The 18,249-nt window shown below is 45.4% G+C and overlaps 1 protein-coding gene across 7 annotated transcripts in view; it reads right to left on the bottom strand.

The window, feature by feature from the left end:
* LRWD1 (leucine rich repeats and WD repeat domain containing 1) overlaps nucleotides 1-18,249 on the bottom strand; it is a 730,516-nt gene that overhangs the window by 696,004 nt on the left and 16,263 nt on the right. Inside the window, exon 2 of one of the 7 annotated variants that reach the window (XM_069614962.1) lies at nucleotides 15,817-16,029. The exons of 5 other annotated variants lie outside the window; for them this stretch is intronic. The gene's annotated coding sequence lies outside the window, so the exon portion shown is untranslated. The remainder of the gene's footprint in view (nucleotides 1-15,816; nucleotides 16,030-18,249) is intronic. One more of the 7 variants, XM_069614961.1, reaches the window with a different exon arrangement.

Genomic DNA, 18,249 nt, shown 5'->3' with positions numbered 1-18,249 from the left:
CTGAAATATATTCTAGGCTGGAGGGCCTAGATAGATTTGAAGATTTAGTAAAAATTATAAAAGAAGAAAATCAATTTTTGAACACTCAAGGTCTTGACCCTACCTCCATCAATCCACCTTTGGCCCCTATACACGATTTATATCAGGGGCCTACGGGGACTACGGCAACTACTTTAGGGGTGGACCCCAATGCGGCCCCGGGTCTTCTGGTTCTCCAACCACTAGATCCTGATTCCCGGGGCCCTTCCTCTATGACTCCCCGAGCTGCCTCTGATGGTTTGCGAGAGGATGATGACCCTACAGATATACTTCCCAGTGTCCCGACTGTATTCTCTACGGAAAGAGGAGAGGACAAAGTACAGGAGGATCTGCCAAGGGTATCCCTCAAACCCTCTATACAAGATCGTTCATGTGCAGGTGGGACTGCAGAGTCGGCCGTCCGTTCTAAAGGTGACCATATCGCATCCTTAGGAGAAAACATGATTAGCCTAACTCCAGAAATCGCAGCAATTTCCTCTGAGCCCCCAGAGGAAAATTCCTGTCCAAAAGTCCCCCCCTGTCTAGGAAAGAAAAGGAAAATGAGCCAACAAATGAAGAAAACTAAAAATCAGAAGAATGTCAAAAAGATTACTTCGTATACTAATCAATTTTTCAAAAACCTCTTTATGGCAAACTCTTTAGTCCCTTCAACCACTGTTGCAGTTCCACAGGGGACTGATAACTCTGTTGAACCAATCCCCCCTTCCATTCATGTGACCACTCCAGATACCACCAATGCTCCACCTATTTTACCACCTGCATCTGTTTTAACGGATGCGGTGGGTATGTTGATTAATACCTCTGCTTCTATAGATGCGGGGCCAAGGACTGTGGGTACTGGTGAAATTGCAGTTTCTAGCATTCGGATAACACCTCTTACCGTACCAGCATCCACTAGTACCAACCCTGTAGCACTGCCTACTGATATTGTTGCAGCGGAGGCTATGGACTCTGCCCCAGAAGCAATTCTCCCCTCTACTTCTCTGGAGTCTACTTCTGGAAAAAGCCTGAATCATCCGGACACTTCTCTAACTACGCCGACTGTTAATATGGTTAACATTGATATGGTTAAACATTTATTTCAGTCACTACTTGTTCCCAAGATCAGCAAGGTGACAGTGTCTAATTCCAACGTAAGCTTGTCACAGGACGAGGTTCCTACTACTCGGCTCTCTCCTTCTGACCCGGCATTCTTGTCTGCTCCTGAGGAGCCCCATGTTAATATGGACTGCATTAAGAGGGATGGAGATATGACAGATCGATCAGACAATGTCTTATCGACTCTCCCCCCTTTTAACCTTGCTTCTCTTAGCATCTCAAATATGCGTATGTCTGCGGCTCGAGAAGCGGTCCCCTCTGGGTTTGACTTTGCCCATAATAAGAACGTTTCCAAATCTTGGGAAAGATTTCCACTGGGGCCAAATGTCAACCACAATAGGACTATACTAAGAGGGGCAAGGGGTTGTGATCTGGCGGCTGACCCCCTTGGTCACTTTACCGAAAAAATTACTGAGTCCTTACCTGTCTCTGCTACAACAAAAGGTTCTGGTGATGTTATACAGCTTTCCAGTCTTTGGGGCGAAGATATGCCAATCTGTTTAAATCGTGGTAACATACTTAAAATCTTTCACCAACTTCCTTCGCTTTCGCTTATCTCTAGCTATGACATAGATTGCATTTTATTCCCTTTCCATGATCGGGTAGATGTTAGTAATATTATTCTTAGATCGAAGGTAGTTTTAAACTTGATCATGGGGCATATGGAAGGGTTGAAGCAACTAGGATTTGAAGCAAAAATAGTGGACTCTTCTCAATTTGCCAAAAATAACGGAGAGGGGGCTGAATATAGAGGTAATCTTACAATGGTCTACCATCCAGAAAGAACTCCCCCACCCCAACGGAGGCATTTTTTGCCCAAATCTAATGGAGACTCCGCGAGCTGGGCACATGTCACCGCAGGCTTATGGAAATGATTTAATTCCCGCTAAATCAGAATCCTCTTCGAAGGCCCGCCATCTAAATAGCTTCAGTTTCTTTTCTTGGAACTCTAGAGGTAATTCCCATCTGTTCACGAACCTAGAAACGGTTGCCGTGATTAAGGCTTCGCATTGTTTTTTTCTCCAAGAAACTTGGCTACTTTCAACTCCAGTTCTTGATGGATTCGATATTTTCTCTCAATGTGCCAAACCTAGCCTGGGAGGCCGCGCATCGGGGGGACTCATTATAGGGGTAAGAACCTCCTTCGGCTCTGTTGCTAAGGAGCTTTCGGATACACCTTTTGGCTTTATGGCCTTAGAGGTGTTTTTTCCGGATTCTAATTGTTACTTTCTTTTGGTCAATGTTTACTGGCATACGGGAATCTCTCCTCTCGAATTGTTTCTGGAGAAGTTAACTGATACAATCCTTGCCTGGAGATATCTGCACCCCATGGGCAAACTCATTTTGGCGGGCGATCTAAATTCAGACTGCACTCTTTGTCTGGAATCCAATTATGATGACCTGGGTTTGGTTATGGAAGACGACCCACGTATAGGACTAAAACTTACATGGGGCCGATCTTGGAATCTGGCTTTGGATTCAATTGGCCTAACTTGTCTTAACAGCCATTATGATGCTACTAATCCTTCCTGCCCAACCTGGCGTAGATCGTCCTCATTTTCCACCTTAGACTACGTCTTTGTCGACCATTCCCTGATTCCATTTTCTTCTAATGTCGAGGTGTCCTTTAATTCATGGAGCGATCATGGTATTCTCCGGGTTCAATTTCTATGCCCCTTTTTCACCAAGCTTCTGCCGGAGGGTGGACCCACTCAGCTTTATACTGTTAGGCAAGGGACAGGGATAAGGTGGTCTCCTTTTAACATCAGTGTTCTTAATAATAAACTGATCTCTTCCCTTAACCACACCTCGCTCTGCTGGAAAATAGCAGTCTTTAACACCTCTTCTTTTGATAGTTTTCTCAATGTCTTACAGAGTAGTATTTATGGCCAGCTAAGGAAAGGGGTCTTCAAAAAATCTCACAACCATAGTTTCGACCAACAATTGGCCAATGTTAAGGCCCTTACTAAGAAACTTATTAGGGATGTTCAAGCCCTAGATATGGATTGGGCAGATAAAACAACAAAAATTAAAACCATTCGTCAAAAATACAAAAACTACTGTAAGCATAGAAAAATTACTATGATTCAAAATGACGCACAGTATATGCTTGCAGTACTAATAAAACGAGATGTGAGGGCTTTTTGGGCTTCGGTTTCCAGCCTTGATAACACATTGATGGCTGATCAGCTTAATGCAATCCCAGAGGCCAAATGGTTTGACTATTACTCTAAACTTTTTGATATTGGGGAGGAAGACTTGGCTTCGGATGCATTGATGATTTACCCATCGAATGACGCATGGAAACCAGTTTTTGATCTGGAGACAGTGTTCTGTCTTATTTCTAAGGCTAAGAAATCTAGGGCGCCAGGCCCAAATGGCCTTACGAACAATACATTCAAAGCCGAGCCCGAGATTTGGGCCAATCTACTCTTCCTGCTTTTTCAGGACGTAGTAAATTCCGGGAAGGTCCCTATGAGTTGGCATACGGCCCATATTGTCCCAATCTTTAAGAGAGGCTTACGCTCTGAGGTAAAGAATTATAGACCGATCTCTCTTATAGACGCGGACTGTAAGCTTTTTGCTTCTCTGCTCCTCTCCCATCTTAACATATGGATTAGGGACAATCATATTCTCCCCAAATACCAAACTGGCTTCAGGGCCGGCCACTCTACCAATCTCAATGGTCTTATTATAACTGCCCTTCAGACCTCTTCCTGGGGAAAATCTGATGGTCCTTTGTATGTCGCCTCAATTGATTTATCCAATGCATTTGATCTGGTCATTAGATCCAGATTATGGGAAAAATTAACTAAATGGGGCATCCCGGCGGGCCTCCTTTCTCTCATTATGGCCCTCTATGAAAACTCGGGGGTACACATCAGGCTCGATTTGGCTGGTACTCTCTCTAGGAGGATTAGGACGCGTATCGGGGTGAGACAGGGTTGCTCGTTAGCTCCCTGTCTATTTATCCTCTATTTGGCGGATGTGGATAACTTCCTGAAAAATGCAGGCATGGTGAGTGCTAAACTTGGGGACCTGAGATTCTCATGGTTGGCATATGCCGATGACTTTCTCTTGTTCGACCAGACCAAAGTGGGCCTGCAGAGGCTCCTGTGTAAATTTGAACAGTATGCACTGTTAAATGGGCTGAAGATCAATCCTGGTAAAACACGTATCATGGAATTCTCAAAGGGGAGAACCCGAAACAACAAAGTATGGAAAATGGGGGGAACAAACATTTCTCGAGTTAACAAAATCGTCTATTTGGGCTTTTTGATCTTGGCCCAACCATCGGTGATAGAACTGAGACGATTTCTTAGACAGAAACTGCTCCCTCTCATCTCCCAATCACGTACTTTGGAGAATAAATATTGTACGTTTTCCCTTAAACCTGTGGTAGACTTTTTCAAGGGTAAGGTGACTCCAAAGTTATTGTATGGTATGGAACTCCATTACCTTACACTTCTGCCCTTCTGGGACTCTCTTGAAGGTATTTACTGGAGGAAAGTTTTAAAACTGCCCAATTCAATTCCTACTGTTGCCATTAGATATGAGTTGGGTCTGGTTTCTCTACGAGCTAGGATTCTTTGGAAGGTTCTCTCATTGTTCTCAGCCTTGCTTTCCCCCAGACCCGATACTTTATATGCTGATGTGGGCCACATGATTTTTTTCCCAGACACACTCGGGCCACAACATATATCTCCATCTTTTCTCCACTCTCTGCGATAAGACCCTGATGGATATATCCTCCGACAGGGACACATTACTTACAAACCCTAACAAGGTAAAGGAGTCTCTGTTCAGCCATGATTGGAGTAACACTATCGAAAAACTTCATGGTTATTCCTCACTGAGTGATCTTCAATTTGATCATAAGAAGAGAGGTGTGATGTCCTTTATTTTGTTCCAATTTCCTAATAGACACTACCGCTCTCTTCTTATAAAACTCAGATGGAACCTTCTTCCCACTCGGGAAGTCCTACGTAAAAGGAAGAAGTTTTCTGATTTGGATCCCACCTGTCGTTTTTGCAAACTTTTGGGGGTCACTGAAACTTCTCGGCATCTCATTCTTGATTGCAAGGCTTTGACCTCTTTAAGGGACAAATATCTAGGCATTTTTAATGTTATGGGGCGACTTGGGGTAGACAATTGGATTTGGTCACAATGTCTCTCAATCTCGAACATCAAGGTTGGTCTGGCTGTGGCGGGTTTTATCAGAGCCCTTGACCTATATGCCCCTTTGGTCTGATTTTTGCTCCTATTCTTGGAACTATGAATTTTTTACTATAGGAGCACAGTGTTTTTTAATATGAGCAATGTATTTCATATTTTATACCTTGTATTTATTCTATCTGTTATTCTCTGTAACTAGTACTTTATATTGACTTGACTAATCTTAGACAATCAAATTTCAAATCTGAAACCGGTTGATTATCTATTGTCTGTCCCTTTTCTGTAAAATTTGCTAACTCTTGCAACTTATGTAAATCTGTTATTTCGTATTTCTTTAGCGGGCATTTTCTTTTTCTTCTTTTTTCAAATGCAAATGCAAAGCAATGAATGTTTATCTCTTTCTTTTTTTTACTATTTTGTTTTTTTTAATTATAAAGTTTGTTCTATTTGTAAAGGTTTTTTGTAAACCATATACAATAAAAAAAAAAAAAATAAGGAAATCGGGGCAGAGATCCTTATGCATCAAAGGACTTGAGACTGCAAATTCAGGATTGCAGCGTTACTTGACTGTCCTACACCTAAACAAAACCCTGTTTTTCCACTTTTCAGCTTCTTGCAGCCGCTGAACCCTTATGCTCATCCTTTTTGCATAGACTTACATAACAGCCTGGCACTTAAGGTCTTAAACCAATGAAGGTTCACCCACCTTTGTAAGGCACTTGGGAGGAATCCACACCATTCATCTTTTCCATTCCAGTTACATTGTTAGGAACCTCATGCAGGGTTGCATCATCAGTCCGAAACCAAAGTTCTGGTGCAACCTCAACAACTGGAGTCATGGCTACTGAGGGGGAGAATTTTATTTTGGCCTGTGGCTCAATATCATGTGTGAGAGGAGTTGCGGCTTGTGAGCGATGGCAGGATAGACCTCTGGAGAAAATAGCAAGTATTCTGGCCGGTGTTCAACGGAAAAAATATTTAAAATCCTGCATCACCCAAAATCCTGTGTTTTGGGACTACAAAAATGTAGTATTCCAAAATACAGAAGTAGGGGAGCAGGGGACCCCTGGATTTCTCCATCCGATACCGACACCCTGGCAGCCCTACACAACTCCAAAACTATCCTTCATTAACTCCCCTCGTCTGACTGGCAGGGGCCTCAGACACATGCTATCTTGCCACCTGACAGTTACCTAATTCCACGTACTCTCCCGACTCTTGGATGGTCTCTATTGCTCAGCCTCACCTCGGTTCACATCTCCATCTATTGCCCCACTGGACCATTCTTTGTTGAACTTGGGAAACGCCTTGATTCTCTTTCCACTAAACCCTCTCCAACCACTTATCAGATGACCACACTTCACTCAATCCATAACCTACCAACCCACACCGGAGATAACTGAATCCCTTATTCCCCCTTCACCCCTCTCATCCACCAATACTGTCGCACCACCCCCACCTGAACCACCATCTCCTTTCCAACCTCCTCACAAACTACTAAATGGACATTTAAACGTTCTACCATTTCCCCTTCTCTCCTCCGACCGATTGTTCTCCCACTCCATTCCTCCTTCCTGCCTCTTCCACCAACACTGCCTTCTCCAGTTTTCAAACCCTACTAAAGGACTCACTTCCCCACCAACTTTAGTCTCAGCATCCTCAACCATAAGTCATCCCATTCATACACTCTTTCCGCACAGACGTCGGTCACCTGCTGCACAAATTGAGGCATGCACCCTTGCACGAGGACCTGAAAATCTACCCCTCTTCCCTGAACTCGCTCAAGTCCTCTCTTGACAGAGCATAAGAGGGAATTCTACCTCACGCTCATTGACTCAATTCACCCATCCTCGTCGGCTAAATGACGTTCTAAACCATGGGTGCACAACTTACGACCCGTGGGCCAGTTGCGGCCCACCATGCTGTTTTGTCCGGCCCGCCATCAACAAAGACTTTCCTAATGGAGGGCAGCACGCAAGCAGCATCAGCCGCCCTCCATTAGGAAAAGTCTGTTGTCTTCCGGGCTGGACAAAACACGGGCCCTTATTGGCTCAGGGCACATTCACCACGTAGCTCCTTGGAGCCACGTAGTGCGTGTGTGCTGCACAAATGGAGGCCAGCACTATGGCTGGCGTGGTCAGTAAGGCTTGATGGAGGAAGGCATTTCAGCCTTGCCACGCCAGCCATAGTACCAGACCTCGGCAGCGTTCCAGCTAGTCTGCCTTCCAGCATGCCCGGTAAGTACAGATATGGGGGGGGGGGGGGGGGAAATGCCTGAATGTGTTTGTGTGCAAGTGCAGTGTATGTTGAGATGCTGGGGGGGGGGGGGGGAGGGGTCGGGTCTGCCTGAATGTTTATTGTTGTGTGCACGTTCAGTGTATGTTGAGATGCGGGGTGTGGGGGGGAGGGGGGTTCGTGTCTGTATGGGTGCATGGTGTATGCTTGTATGTGTGCTGAGTTGGGGTGGGGATTTCAGATCTGTATGGGTGCATTGTGTAATGTTGTACGCCTGTAAGTTTGTGTGCCGAGTTGGGGGGTGGGGGGGAGGGGTCGGGTCCGTATGGGTGCATGGTGTATGCTTGTGCGTTTGTGTGCCGAGTTTGGGGGGGGGGGGTTCGGGTCTGTATGGGTACATGGTGTATGCTCGTTAGTCTGTATGCAAGGGTGGGGGGTTCGGGTCTGTATGAGTATGTATGCATGGTGCATGCTTGGTGGCATGGGGCATAGTGTTTGGTTGAGGGGTGGGCACCATGGGGCATAGTGCCACACTCCAAGAGTGAACCCAATAATAAAGCTAAAACAGGCACAGTTAGGAGATTTACATACTTTGCTTTTTGTGGAAACCCGACTCAACGAAGGCCAAACTTCTCTTGGGCAACCGAAACGGCAAAGTATAGCAGTCCATAATAATGGAATGTCCAATCAAGGGTCAATAAAATATATATAATAAATATACAATAACTAAATAGAAATAAATGGCAATGGAAAATGTGTAGTACAAAATGTAAATTTGAAATACAAATAAAAATCGTTACAACTCAAAAACGTATTCTTTTTCCATGTGTTTAATAAATATTGGGGTTGAAAAAGCCTCCTGCCACGCCACGCCCCACTGCACCTACCGCCCCACCCACATTTACTTTACGGCCCACTATAGCCATCGTATTAGGTACTTTTGGCCCTCTGTCAAAATCAGTTGTGCACCCCTGCCCTAAATCCAAATTCTAAGACTATCAACTCCACGCACAGCTAATAACCTAGCTGAATACTTTGCTGCAAACATTTCCTGAGTTAAGACTCTCCTGACCTTCCCCACACTCCCGCCTACATTTTACACTTTGCCTGCTCTCCCGTCATTCTCTGTCTGCAATTCCAACTTCACAGAATAAGTTCCATCTCTACTGATGGACAACCACCACCGCCATGCGCCCCATCAGACCTGCTTGCTCCTCAGATAGTAAAACCTATTGCCCCTTTAGTGGCCTTTAACCTCACTGAACTCTTCAACCTACCCATCAACTCGGCTTGCTTCCCTCCATTTTCACAATGGCCACGGTCATCACATTGCTAAAAAAGCAAGTAGCTGGTCTGAACCAATCAGCTAACTTTCACCACTGGTGCCTTTCCTTCCACACTAGTGCTAGAAAGGGTTGTGCTCAACAGGCTTATACATGCACATCCGTCCAAACCACCTGAAAGCAGGTTTTCCACTCCGGTCACTTTATGTCCAACTTAATCATCTCTGCTAAAACCTCCAACCTAGCCTAATTCTCCTGGATTAGACAGCTGACTTGGGGAATGTCTTCTTGGGATTTGCAAACAAGCCCTTCCATGGATTGAATCGTACCAGGCACCTCGCCAATTTTCTGTTGCCTAGACAACGCCACCACTCAACTCGCTCCTCTAAAGTGTTGGTGTTCTAAAAAGGCACGGTCTTGGGTCCTCTCCCCTTTACACTCTGCTCTTTGGGCCTCTTTGGGTTCTCGTACCAACCCTTCACAGAGGACACCCAAATCTTCCCTCTACTGACCTCTCCTTTGATCTCGCCATCACAATATCCAACTGTCTGCCATTAAATATTGAATGACTTCACTCACGGATGTTAAAAACCTAACAAAACAGATGCTCTTCTTTCCCACCAAACACTCCTATACTGCAACAGCTCGCCTCAACCTCCTACATGTAAGGAAAATCAGGAACCTCTGGCAAGAAACTCTTAACCATGCTAGTCTTCTCTAAACTGAACTAATGTGACAGCATCCACTAGGTCTCCCAAACTATGCATTCTGGCCTCTCGACAAGATCATTAACTTCACAACCAGCACATTCTTTGAAATCCCCTCACTTCACACTTACGTCTGCTTATCACTATGTTGGATGGCTGATTATGCAAAACAGAGGCAGATTTAAAAAGGTCTTCTCCTGGTTCACAATAATCTAACCACAGTAAGGCACCACATACCTATCCTGCTCTTTCCAAATCTACAAGCCTTCATGTAATCGCTGTGCTGCCTCGACTACCCTTTTAGCACCCCACCCTCCTTGTGCTTCTCACTTCCACTCTTCTTGCTCCGCTTACATGGAATTATCTTCCCATGGAAAATCCGAGAAACAGTCCACAAAGATTTGTTCAAAACCGAACTGAAAGCCTACCTCCACGCCCCCAGCATTAGCCCCTCAACCTACCTCTCAACCACCTTCAAGCTAACATTCCCCCCCCCACCACGAACATGCTGTCCCCAACTTGCTCTGCAACACTCGAGCACTTTATCCATCATGGTCAAATTCCTAACAACTGGCCATACAGTCTACCTGCACTTAAAAATGTCAAATGTTGATTGTCCATGTATATCCACCTATGTATTGTCCCTGGTGACTGTTCCATTTACCACCCCACTCCCCCCCCCCCCACAACCCAGTCAGAATGTCACAGAAACTACCAGCCAGGCAACTCAATGCATCCTCTATTCTGGAGCTGCAGTGTGATTCACAACACACAGCGTGCAGGCCTCAGTTGAGCTAGGAAGCCTGTAGACCCAAAAAGGACCACAGGGTCATTGTCCCCTCCCCAGGAAACCTACATGATTAATCTTCCCTGGGATGCAGTAAAGACGTTGACCCACTGAGTGCAGGCTAAGCCATAAAGACACTGCCATATGCGCAGAGGCTAAAATAGTGAGATGTGCCTGGCTAGCCCAGGGTTAGTCTGTGACCCCAATCCTACATTTCCTCTTCAAAATGTACAGAATGCTGGCATCTGATTGCCTCCCATACCTTAACTCATCATTAATAAAGCAGGCAATGGATTGAGAAGGGTTGGGGGAGGGGGGGGGCCTTTGTATCAAAAGGCAATCCAGTGGTAGCTTATCTGCAGTCGCTTTCAGATGCTTCACACCATGTACCTTCAGAAAACACATGGTTGTGCTGGACTGCGTGGTTACCTAGCTCACAACAATTTAGAGCTCCAATCCTTGCCTGTGGAACACCTACTTCTGTCAGCCAAAAATGATACTCCGCACAAATACAACCTTCGATCACCATTGGCGTAGGTAGTGGTAGGAGGGTGCTGTAGAAGCTACACTCTTCCCAGGCTTAATCGTCATGACAGCAGGCACCTCCACAGGTCCGACAATGACACACACCCTGCCCCATTTCACAGGTCCTCAGAGTGAGCCCTTGTGCGGTGCCATGATTGCAAGCTGCTGGCGATTGTCCATTCTGGGTGCCTATGCTTTGCTACCAATCTGCGGCAAACATGATCCTCCAGCTCCTGGGGTGATGCAATGGAAACTGTAGCCCTGGTCAGATGCCTTTCCTAATAGCTGTAGGTGGAGGAGGCTTGCTAATGCCAAGTGGCACATCTGAAGGTTGAAGAAATGTTTGGCCTTTACCTATCAAAATTCATTTCTATGGGGCTTTCATGATTGGATGCTGCTGGAATCATCTGGGCGAACCGGGAGCCAGCAAGCCTTAGCCTACACAAGTTAGGTGCCATACAAATGTCCAATAAATAAGTCTGATTTGCCACAATCTAAAGCATACAGCCCTATATCCACAGACAGAAAAACCATTATGCATTCTCGGGAACAGAGTAAAGGAAAGTTTGGCAGGTGCGCATGGATTCAACTTCATACGCCTCCCATTACCCCACTATTAAAGAGGACCTTTGCCAAATGCTGATGAAAATAAAAAAAGGAAAATCTGAAAAAAAGCTAAATCCATCTCAGAACTCAGCAAGAATGCCCGAGCAGCATAGAATAGGTTGGCTTATGTCAAAAACATGGTTTGCAAAGTCAGCGCTCGACCACACAACTGCCAGGGAAAGTGGGAAAGAAGGACGTGCATTACAAGACTATCGACCAAACAAGAGGACATGAAGAATACGATTAGGGGATTCATAAGCATGTCGAAGACCAAACCTGGTTGTTGGAGAATGCCACAGAAAAAAAGTCCTGGACAAACGCTTACAGACAAAGTAGAAATTTCAGATCCCCACACCTAGAGATTAACAAGCCACGTACCAATGGAGCAAGGACCTGTAACCAGACATCCTGACAAAAGTGCACTTCTCAAATAATAGCAACCACCAGACAGTCCAACGAGATCTCAATCCGGGATGCAAAGCTCACCTAGATCAGTATTTGGCCCAGATAACCTTACAGGAGCATCAAATCCTGTGTCTCACCTATTGATATGAATCAGATATTGGTGGGGCATCCCTGTACGCAGCATTCCATCCCATCAGAATAAGTATCCAACATCATCAACACTATTTACACGGAGACCAAGGTGGATCATCTGTACTGCAGGAGTGCCGTTGAAGTGGGGAAGATGGTGGTCATTCTGATCGTAAACAGGGAGGAGTTGTCTAAAAGTAAGATGCTTATTACAATATTCATGAAGCAAGCATTCTGCCTGCTCATTATCAACACAATCCAGGAGGTATCACACATTTACTGTGACTACTAATAAGGCAAATGCAAAAATGGGGAATGCTTTTTTTCCAGAATTTGCTACAACTATGTGGGGGTGGGTTAGGGTAATTTATTAGCTAAGTGGAGTATGGGGGCGCTGTGGGGTTCTCCCGCCGCATATAATAAAAAATGTATTTTTGCATTCAGAATATTTTTTTCTCAGTGATCACGTAGATCCCAATCCAGAAAGCTCCTTGATGTCATTGGGTTACATTTACAATATTTTGCACCACAGGTAGACTAAGGTTTGCGATTCTCCATGGATTTACTTAAGGGGGGGAGGGGGGAAAGAGTCCACGAGGAGTGGTGGTCTGAAAGTATTTCTGGCGATGGTGAGGGGGGCAGAGATGGACATCTAGTGAGGTGGGCATCCAGGGACAAACACCTCAATTCCTTGAAAATGGTTATTTGGGAGCCCTTCTCCAACCTTCGTTCAATACATTCATTGTGGGTGGAGTAGATGTGCTTCCCTCATTAAAGGCCACGCAGTTGGGACATTTTTCTAGTTTTCATGCAACCAGATATGGGAACGGCGAAGAATCGCAACATTCTTTCCATACCGTCTTCTTGTGCACAGGCTCTACGAATGGGAGCGACCCCTCCTCCCCCAATGGCTGACCTATTGGTTCCAGTTCAGGGCCTAAATAACCTGGCTAAATGCAAGTCCAGATCACAAAGGGGGCAAGAGGTGGATGTATCATTGCATTGCTACAAGAACAGCATCTTCTCCCACAAGATGGTAGCAGACTGGGTCATAGGGCCTTCGCATAAAGTGTTAGGGTGGAGGGGAAGAAAGGTGGAAAAATAAGAAAATAAGTTGTGTAGCAGTTGCATTGCTGTTGCACTGTGTGATCCAATACACATAGGAGGCAGTTCACTGGTCCCGCAAAAGGGATATTTACTGCTGAAGGGACTTACTCCAAGTCCACTGAATAAGAAACAACACTTCAAAGAGTTTCTCCCGATAGGAGCTAAATTCCCAGAGAAAGACTAATTTGCTGGGGTGGCAGGTCACCAACTCTGTCCTGGACGCTAAAGAAAAGTTCCCCTCACCACGACTGACCTGCAGGAATACATACGCCTTTGCCTTTAAAACCTCCTATTGAGGCACTCTTCTTGAATCCCGGTAAGACTACACCAACTTTTCAAGTGCCCAAAGGATAGGATTCTCCAGAATAGACATGTTCTTAGTTTCCTATACCTTAATCGCTTGAGTTATACAAATGAAAATCGGTTCTTGCTCCAGTGTCCCTTTGGCTTATGGTTGATTCCACGCCAATAGCAAGGTGATCCTGGAAATTCATCACATGGTCCTGCAAGAACAGTTGGTGGGAGGCCACAACTCCAACACTTGCACACTATCGTGAGGAAAATTAAACTGGAACAATTGGCTGGCAAGGAATTGTGGTTGCCAAAAAAGGCAGTACTAATTGGGGAAGATAACAGCAGCATCTGCGCAAGCTAGTTAGTCTTTGAGAATTGCTTTAAAAAAGTGCAACGCCTGAAGAAATAGCCCACAATCACTCCCCATTCGAGAACTAAAAATTAAGTAAGAGGCAAGGTGAGATTCAGCCATCTGGTCGGAATGCCCTGTCCCTCAAAACAAGTATGAGGCGTCAGGAATGAAACTTACACAAGTTAAACTTTGTTTTGCCATATTCCTCTCGCAGTCCACCAGTAACCATCTTCGGCTGCTTTCTTCCTCGAGACCATTCACTTTCTGCGACTGCTTTCAGTGGCTCTAGCTGGACAAGTCTACTTCAAATGTCTCCGGTAGGTGAACATTCTGCTTTCTGACACAGGCGAAAGCTTAGGACCCCTGCGCAGTCTTCTGGCGTTCCGGCCATGTGTTCTCTTCGCTGTGCAGTCTTCAGCTTCCAAGTTCCTGAGCTGGTTGGCTCAATTGACCCTCTTCCAGCCCGTTGATAACACAGATAGAAGCAGCCCGAGGTTCTGATTTAAATGTTCCGGGCACAGGTGTGTGCTGCCAGCAATAGTGCTCGCGTGCTCAGGGATGCCGTCTTCCTTGTTGCAGTGTCGAGGTGTTTATGGGAAGAGTAGTCCTTTTTTGCAACTTGCATGAAAACGTTGAATGAATATGCATAATGGGTTTTGATGGCAAGTTAGTCATGGAGGATTGGTATGACTGTTTTAGCAGATTTACAAGGCAAGTCCATGTTTGAGGGAGGTCCTATAGGTTGTAACAAAAGGGATTCATATTCTCCAAGGAGGAACAAAGGAATTACAATTGGCCTTTAGATTGTTGTGAAAGGAAGATTCATCCTACAAGGGGAAAGGGGATACCATGTGTCACCCTCGAATACCATCACTCCCTCCAAGAGGTTGTGTCCCACAACAGGAGGTCTCCCTCATATAGCCACCCCAGGATCGGGGAGCGGTTGTTGTCCCTGGCCACATGGGAGGAGGCCACTGCCTGGAAAGGAGCAATGATACCATCGGATTCATCACACGACACCCATTATTCCAAAAGGCAACGAAGCAAATACCCAACTAGCATACAAACTACGAGTACTTCTTTTTCGTAACTGCATAATGTAGTAAATCAGACATAGGAGATTGACAAGATGACATGGTTCAACGGTTTTCTCAAAAAAATGGCCATTCAGGATGTCTCACATAAAAGGGGTAGGACCACTTGCATTTATTGATATGGCAGTTGTAACCAGCTACTCCTTTAGTAAAGGGGCTACATAACAGGTTTTAAAGGAATCGTCCCAGTGGAGTTGGGTTGCCAACTTCAAAGTTTATAAAAGTCTGTCCAAACCCATTCTTTCATATTCTCTATCCCTACCACTAAATAACTAAACACAATCTTAACCTACATCTCCCACACTACTTGGCTTCTGGTGGCTAGTTTCTCTCCCAGCTGTGGATTGCTGTTACAGTGCACAGTTCGGCGCTTTGAGTCTTCCTCTCCATTTAGAGACGGTTGCTTGAGGCCGCCATTGTTCTCATCAGTTCCAAAAGTAAATCTCCACATTGGAGTTTCTGCTTCTCTAAACCGGCTCCTTGGTTGCAACTACAATATTAAGGAGTACAGATTGCTCTAATCCTACACAGTTCGTTCATTCCTATTGACCCTTTTAGGATTTTCACATCTTACAGTCTGATGTGGACCATTTGATCCTTCAAGTCGTCCGGATACAGTATGGCATTCACATCCGTGAGGTATTCTATGGTGTAGCCCCTCGTGGACTATCTGACCATTCAGGTTGTTGTAAGACTACACCCCACTCCCTTCGGATCAGCCCTTCATGGCCTCTCAGGCTGTAGGATTCTCCAGGGAAAACCCCATGAGGGGATGAATACGACAAGACATCCCCTCGTGGGTGGTTTGGCTCTCCAGGCTGTAGGAGTCTCTGGTTGAATTCACCCCCTCATGGGCTGTCTGGGTGCCTCACCACCCTCCATCAACAATGTCCGACGTACCCGTTGTCCAGCGGCCGGGTGCTGTGGGGAAGGTGGCTTCTCCCTTTGCTTCAGAACTGCGACTATTGCAGCAACTCACTTTTCAGTCGGTTCAGCACTCCTCGTGCTCTTCCGCCTTCCTGGAGTCAACATTGGCTGTGGGTTTTCTCCACTCACCACGTTCTCTGTGCGATCCTATCTCCAGGCTCCTCATGGAAGGGAGACACCCCCTCTGTGCTTCAGCACAGGCTTCTGCGTGTCATCTTCAGGCTGTCTCAGTTTCTACATGTGTCTTGGTCATTCAAGTTCCTTCCTGGAACAGAGAAAAGACCCTGTTGGTGATGTCCTTAAATGGCCGTCAACAAAACCGGTTGAGAAATCAAGCCAGGAACCTTTAAAGGGCACTGTTGAAACCCCATATGCCCAACAAATGCTTGGGATTACAGTTAAAGGGAGATTTAGTAACAGTTTTACTTGGGGATTCCTTTGCCCCTAAGGTGGGGTGGGCCGTCATCCACAGTGAATCCCCCTTGCCCTGACCCCTATGGTACGTTAAGCGTATTGAGCTCACATCCCTAACCCCAAAAGCGGTGACTTTCACAACCATACCTACCCTCACAGACCCTGGGAGCCAGTTCCACTAAGGGGAGGATGGGGAAACTGACTGCCAGAAAATGAATACAATCAACAGGGTATTCCTATGCTAAGCCATACGATCAAGCAACCCCTTGATTCTACCCACCTCCCCAAAAAAAAAAAGTAAAACACTTTAAAGAAAATATGGGACGCCTAATCTGCAGCAAAGAAAACAAGCAATCAAAGTACTTGCTAGCAACAAAGCCACTCCAACCCCCTCAGCCCCGCCCTCCAGGGACCAAATCCCAACAGCTGCTCCAACCCCTTTTATAAAACCTTCTTGCAGTATTACATGGACGAAGTAACAACGTCATATATACTGGCTCAGTCACACCAACATGGTAGAAACCACATTACTTTTCAATCCAGGCAAAGTGGTGCGTGTGTGCATTTACCGCCTGATCTCATTGCTCAACTGTGATGCAAAGATTTACATCACAAAAACAATCAAAATCATAGAAACTGCATAAATAAAGCACCCCTTTAACCGGGCCAAATCAATCTTGCTTTATGGACAATCAAGTGCCCATGACAAATTTAGAAGGATGCTCGATCTGGTTGAATCAGGGAGGAGCAATAGAGAGCATGTTACCTTGTGGGCACTCCATGCCAACGGCCTTTGATAGCACCAATTGGCCATACATTCAATTACTGTGGAGCACTTCCAGATTAGGCCTCAAATTGTCAGCACTTCATTTACACAGGTCTCACAAATGTGGGTACCCCAGTGAAAAGATAAATATCATTTTAAGCACTTTGCAAGGATGTGCCATTTCCTCCCCTCATCAGTCTATGGATCTCCTGGCCCACAAATTACATGCTAGCAAGAACTAGAAAGGAGTGTGTTGCCAGAGCACTTCATACAAACTGGCATTCTATGCTGGAAACATCCTCAATATGTGGCCCCAGTTCAAACATTAGCCTCTGGCTTCTCTATCAATATTTTCAAATTAAAAGGACTTTAATATCTCTGAATCCTCTTCCACCATCTTCAATTTGAGAGCAAACTACCTTCAACTGGTCCTGATTTTCCTGAAATATTAGGGTGTCAAGTCAACATCACCTCCCCTCTTATGACCTATATGAACACAATATTACAGCATTATGGAATCTAGGCAAGCTGTTTGGCCCACTTGGACAAACGGTGGGGAAAAATAAATTGGAGGGCAGAGTGCCCAAGACCAGATCTACCGGAAGGCATAGCGGAGATCCCAGATATTGACACCGGCATGGTCACATTTATGGGGAGATAGGTAAGGACATAAAACAATTAATTAAAAAAAAGGTCTGGACAGGACCTGGCTCTCAAGCCAGGACGAAATGCTGGACGCGATTGTACCCAGATTAAAATCATGGAGCTGGCGGACGAAGCAAAAGAAAAAAACAAACAAAAACAAGAGGCAATAGACCCAGCTACAATGTCTGGATGGGCCCGGAGAATGATAGGTTAACTGTGCAATGCAATGGTGACATGGCAGAAAGAAGGAGATCAATTTTATTTAAAGGGAAACTCTTCGGAGACACGTTCATAAAAGAACAAACCAAATTTGCAAATTCATATGCAATTAAAGCCCAGGCTTCCTTAAAAAGGGTATGTGGCAGACAGGTTTTTGGCTGGGATGGAAGAGACAGGGGCCGCTCCGCCAGCCTCTACACAAGCAACAGGTTCCATACCGACAGATCTCATTGGAAGCAAGATGAAAGGAAGCCCAACCCGTTCGTCCCTTTGAGATGAAGATGTTGGAGACATTCAGAAAATCCAACATCAACCTAACTCAGGTGAGAATTAATGCACAGGCGCAAAAGTCAGAGGCACACACTCCCACAGTAGGGGGGAGAGTAGCAATGTTTTGAGAAAATGGCAAATGATCTCTACAGATGTTTGGGTTTTAGACAC

The sequence above is a fragment of the Ambystoma mexicanum genome, chromosome 9 (genome assembly GCF_040938575.1).
Source record: "Ambystoma mexicanum isolate Mex_15411 chromosome 9, UKY_AmexF1_1, whole genome shotgun sequence".
NCBI lineage: Eukaryota > Metazoa > Chordata > Amphibia > Caudata > Ambystomatidae > Ambystoma > Ambystoma mexicanum.
Note: the sequence above shows the minus strand (reverse complement) of the source record. Positions and strands in the feature narration are given on the sequence as shown.